The following is a 5,866-nucleotide window of genomic DNA, read 5'->3' as shown; positions in this document are numbered from 1 at the left end:
TACTTTACTTTTGGAGAAAATTCAAAACATTCACTATTCAATAGAGCCCAATAGCAAAAATCAGGTTTTGAATGAAGAATCACATTTCTTGGTAAAATCATGCAGGATTGAAATTTTTGATGGTTTTTTACTCCTCTCAACAGCCCAAACAAGTTTCTAAAAGGATGAGTTTGCAACTACTTTACTTTTGGAGAAAATTCAAAACATTCCTTATTCAATAGGGCCCAAACTATCAAAAACCAGCGGTTTCAATGAACACACATTTCTTGGTAGAATCATGCAGGACTGAAATTTTTGATGTTTTTCTACTCCTCTCATGAGCCCAAACAAGTCTCTAAAAGCATGAGTTTGCAACTACTTTACTTTTGGAGAAAATTCAAAACATTCATTATTCAATAGAGCCCAATAGCAAAAACCAGCGTTTTGAATGAAGAATCACATTTCTTGGTAGAATCATGCAGGATTGAAATTTTTGATGATTTTTTACTCCTCTCAACAGCCCAAACAAGTTTCTAAAAGGATGAGTTTGCAACTACTTTACTTTTGGAGAAAATTCAAAACATTCATTATTCAATAGGGCCCAAACTATCAAAAACCAGCGGTTTCAAAGAACACACATTTCTTGGTAGAATCATGCAGGACTGAAATTTTTGATGTTTTTCTACTCCTCTCTTGAGCCCAAACAAGTCTCTAAAAGCATGAGTTTGCAACTACTTTACTTTTGGAGAAAATTCAAAACATTCATTATTCAATAGAGCCCAATAGCAAAAATCAGGTTTTGAATGAAGAATCACATTTCTTGGTAGAATCATGCAGGATTGAAATTTTTGATGGTTTTTTACTCCTCTCAACAGCCCAAACAAGTTTCTAAAAGGATGAGTTTGCAACTACTTTACTTTTGGAGAAAATTCAAAACATTCATTATTCAATAGGGCCCAAAATATCAAAAACCAGCGGTTTGAATGAACACACATTTCTTGGTAGAATCGTGCAGGACTGAAATTTTTGATGTTTTTCTACTTCTCTCATGAGCCCAAACAAGTCTCTAAAAGGATGAGTTTGCAACTACTTTACTTTTGGAGAAAATTCAAAACATTCATTATTCAATAGAGCCCAATAGCAAAAACCAGCGTTTTGAATGAAGAATCACATTTCTTGGTAGAATCATGCAGGATTGAAATTTTTGATGGTTTTTTACTCCTCTCAACAGCCCAAACAAGTTTCTAAAAGGATGAGTTTGCAACTACTTTACTTTTGGAGAAAATTCAAAACATTCATTATTCAATAGGGCCCAAACTATCAAAAACCAGCGGTTTCAATGAACACACATTTCTTGGTAGAATCATGCATGACTGAAATTTTTGATGTTTTTCTACTCCTCTCATGAGCCCAAACAAGTCTCTAAAAGCATGAGTTTGCAACTACTTTACTTTTGGAGAAAATTCAAAACATTCATTATTCAATAGAGCCCAATAGCAAAAACCAGCGTTTTGAATGAAGAATCACATTTCTTGGTAGAATCATGCAGGATTGAAATTTTTGATGGTTTTTTACTCCTCTCAACAGCCCAAACAAGTTTCTAAAAGGATGAGTTTGCAACTACTTTACTTTTGGAGAAAATTCAAAACATTCATTATTCAATAGGGCCCAAATTATCAAAAACCAGCGGTTTGAATGAACACACATTTCTTGGTAGAATCATGCAGGACTGAAATTTTTGATGTTTTTCTACTCCTCTCATGAGCCCAAACAAGTCTCTAAAAGCATGAGTTTGCAACTACTTCACTTTTGGAGAAAATTCAAAACATTCATTATTCAATAGAGACCAATAGCAAAAATCAGGTTTTGAATGAAGAATCACATTTCTTGGTAGAATCATGCAGGATTGAAATTTTTGATGGTTTTTTACTCCTCTCAACAGCCCAAACAAGTTTCTAAAAGGATGAGTTTGCAACTACTTTACTTTTGGAGAAAATTCAAAACATTCATTATTCAATAGGGCCCAAACTATCAAAAACCAGCGGTTTGAATGAACACACATTTCTTGGTAGAATCATGCAGGACTGAAATTTTTGATGTTTTTCTACTCCTCTCATGAGCCCAAACAAGTCTCTAAAAGCATGAGTTTGCAACTACTTTACTTTTGGAGAAAATTCAAAACATTGGGGGCGTGGCCAGCGTCTGAGCTGAATGGAAGCCTGAGCTCTGAGCTCCTCCACAGGGCAGCCTACCAAGCGCTATTAACAAGCGACTTACAAGCCAGGACTGGCTGAAAACTTGTGGGAACCTCCATAGGCACCAGCGGTGCCCCCACATAATGGATCCGCTTAATAGAAAAGCAGGAAAATCAAAAAATCTGGAGCGCTCTCCCCTCATGCTGAGGAGCCAAGATGGCGCCCGCCACACAGCAGCCACAGCCTGCAGCCCCAGCCTGAGCGGCGCACAGCGGGAGAGAACGCCACAGAGACTGAAACACGCAGTATTCAAGTCAGGGGGTAAGTCTGCCCCCATCCCTGCAAAAACCGCCGCTCCATATATTAAAGAAAGCGCTAAATTCAGTGTTAAAAGTAGCGCTGAGAAGAAGGAGGCAAAATATCGCGAGATTAACCGGGAAACAGACGGGATTGCGCAGCAAGTACGCAAATTGCGTACCTTAAGCAAAAATCTTGCGCAGCCTGTGAAATCTTGCACAGCAGCAACGCTCACAGCCGCTATGGAGGCCACAAATACAATAAGGGCCTCCTCATCTTGTCCAGATATCTCCACCATTTCAGACACCCCTCTAACGCCACCACAGAGGGAACTGTCCCCTGCCTCACAAAATAGCTGCAGATTAAGCAGTAGCTCGGCTGAGCTGCAAAGTGAGACGCAGATGGAGGACTTCTGCACTCCAGATAACCCCATGCCTGAAAACATTTTACATGTTTTGACTGAGGTAGAGGCTACCAACAAAGCAGCTTCAGAATTGTTCATAAAAAATATGGTGTGCCTTCTTGCAAAGACATTCCAAAAACAACTAGAGGGATATAATACAAACCTCCAAAACAATATAGACAGTCTGGGCCAGAGGGTGAATCACTTGGAGTCGAAAATGGAGGAGATAGTCCAGTCTCACAACAATTTGATAGACGAACATTATGCCTTAGAGAAAGAAGTTACCTTCCTAAAGTCAAGACTGATAGAACAAGAGGACAGGAGTAGGAGAAACAACCTTAAATTCAGAGGAATACCTGAGAATGTCAAGGACAGAGATCTTGATTCATATGTGCAAAAAATGCTCCATGCTATGCTCCCAGGTGCTTCCAAAGGAGACCTCTTAATAGAACGCATACACAGACTACCTAAGTCCAAATATGCCCCTGAAAGAGCTCCGCGGGATGTTATTGCATTCTTTCACTATTTTCTGACAAAGGAGGACATTTTGAGGAAGAGCAAGCAGTCACCCATCTTACCAAGACCATATGAGGGTATTAAGATCTTTGCAGACTTTTCAAAAGCCACGTTGCAAAAAAGGAGAGACTTTTTCCCTATCACTGCACACCTACGGGAGCACAGGGTGCTATACAGATGGGGCTTTCCTACAAAAATATTGGTCATGAAGGAAAACACTACTTTTGCCTTGTCTAACATTGATAACTGTGATAGATTCTTTCAGGACCTTGGTATTCCTCCAATGAAGAACTCATCTTTATCCTACAATCAAGAGAGGAGCAACTCTTCACGACAGCCAAGACGTTTGTCACAGTCCTGGACCACACAAAAGAAAAGATAATGGACTTGGTAGGTGTTGACCCTGGCTCTTGGCCTGAACTTTTATCCCCAAACACTAACCGAGAGATTTCTCTTGGTATCATTTCTTTTGAGAAATTCAACTTCCTTGTTAACAAGTTTGTTTTGTTCTAGGTTATTCCAGGTTTATAACATGTTTCTATTCACAGGCACACCAGGCACTGACAACAAATTTCTAGAGAAATACCACTCTTTTTGGATATATGTCCAGATGGACTATTCTATCTTATTGAGTTATTTAACACATTTCTTTCTTTTTGATATATTATGGAGTTGAAAATCCTATCATTTAATGTAAATGGGCTTAATAGTCCCTTTAAAAGGTATGCTCTGTGGAAGGAGATCAAAAGATTGAAAGCAAATGTTGCTATGATACAGGAAACCCACCTCCTGGAAACTGATAATAACAGATTTAAAAACAAAGATTATCCTCAGATTTTCTTCTCCAACAACGAGGGAGGGAAAAAAGCTGGGGTGGCCATTGCCTTCCACAGAGACCTACCAGTGGTTATTTCAGATGTTTATAAAGACAATAAAGGCAGATATTTAATCATCAATTTACCTTGGAGGGAATGGAATACACTGTGGTTAATGTATACGCCCCTAATGTGAGACAAATTAGCTTTCTCAATAAAGTCAAAAGAAAATTATCTAAATTTAGCAAGGGACAAATCATATGGGGGGAGACTTTAATTGTATTGTTGACCCAAGCACTGATTGCTCATCCTCTGCTCCATACTACAGAAGTGTGAATTTGGGGAAGTGGCTGAGCAATGCTAACCTACACGACAGTTGTAAAATATTGAACCCTAATTCTAGAGAATACACCAGATTCTGCCCACACAACAGATCTTATACCAAAATAGATCATATATTTACCAGTTTTTCCTTACTAGATTCGTATATAGATTTCCAAACTGGCCCCATCACATGGTCGGACCATGCTCCAATTCTATTAACATTACAGGTTTCCTCTTCGACTCAAAGACACTACAATTGGAGATATAGCAAATTTGTAGTAGACTCCCCAGATAATATAGCAACAATAAAAAACACTATAATGAATTATTTTAAAGAAAATGACTCCCAGGAAATCTCCCCTGAAACCTTATGGTTAGCACATAAATGTGTCATTAGAGGCCACTTAATTCAGATGGCCTCAAGACAAAAGAGGGAAAGGAGAGAGCAAAACAGAGGCTGTTACTAGAACAAATCAAAAAACTTGAAGACCAGGCCAAAGTGGAAAAATCTTTTACTAAATACAAGGAGTTATACTCCCTTAGATTGGAATTTAGAAATCTTCTCATAAATATTTACGAAAAAAAGACTCTGTTTAACAGGGCAGGGTTTTACATAAATAACAACAAAAACTCAAAACTATGGCAAATAGATTCAAACCCATAAATAAAAAGCATTTAATTAAAAAAACTTTCCCAGAACTCAGTGAATATAGAAAAGCCAAGGGACATAGCTTTGGCTTTTGAAAAATACTACTCAAACCTTTACAATATAGGAAAAAAATGGGGACTTATCCCCCTCCTACAGAGGAGATGATAGATAATTTCCTGGGAGGAGTAGAGTTGAGATCTCTGTCTTCTGAGCAAAGGGAAATGCTTGATGCACCCTTCTCTGAGGGAGAGGTGTCTCTGGCAATAAAAAATTTCAAATGTAATAAGGCTCTGGTCCAGACGGATTCCCTGTGGAATATTATAAAACATTTCAGGAAAATCTGGTCCCCTATTTAACAAACACCCTAAATTTTATAAAATCAAAAGGAACATGTAGTGCAGATATGCTGAGAGCCACCATAGTGGTAATCCCCAAACCGGACAAAGATCCCACCAAGATAGAAAACTATAGACCCATATCCCTCCTGAATGCAGACATCAAGGTCTATGCAAAAATACTGGCAGAAAGGGTGCAGGATGTTATCCAATATCTCATACATCCCGATCAAGTGGGTTTTGTAAAATTTAGACAGACTTCTGACAGTTCAAGAAGTGTCTTGCACCATATACACTTTTTGTAACAAGAAAAAAATTCCCAGTCTGTTTGTGGCCCTTGATGCGGAGAAAGC

Source organism: Dendrobates tinctorius, unplaced genomic scaffold (genome assembly GCF_039654945.1).
Source record: "Dendrobates tinctorius isolate UK_male_01 unplaced genomic scaffold, ASM3965494v1 ptg000188l, whole genome shotgun sequence".
Classification (NCBI taxonomy): Eukaryota; Metazoa; Chordata; class Amphibia; order Anura; family Dendrobatidae; genus Dendrobates; species Dendrobates tinctorius.
The sequence above is the reverse complement of the archived record's forward strand: the minus strand, read 5'-3'. Positions refer to the sequence as shown.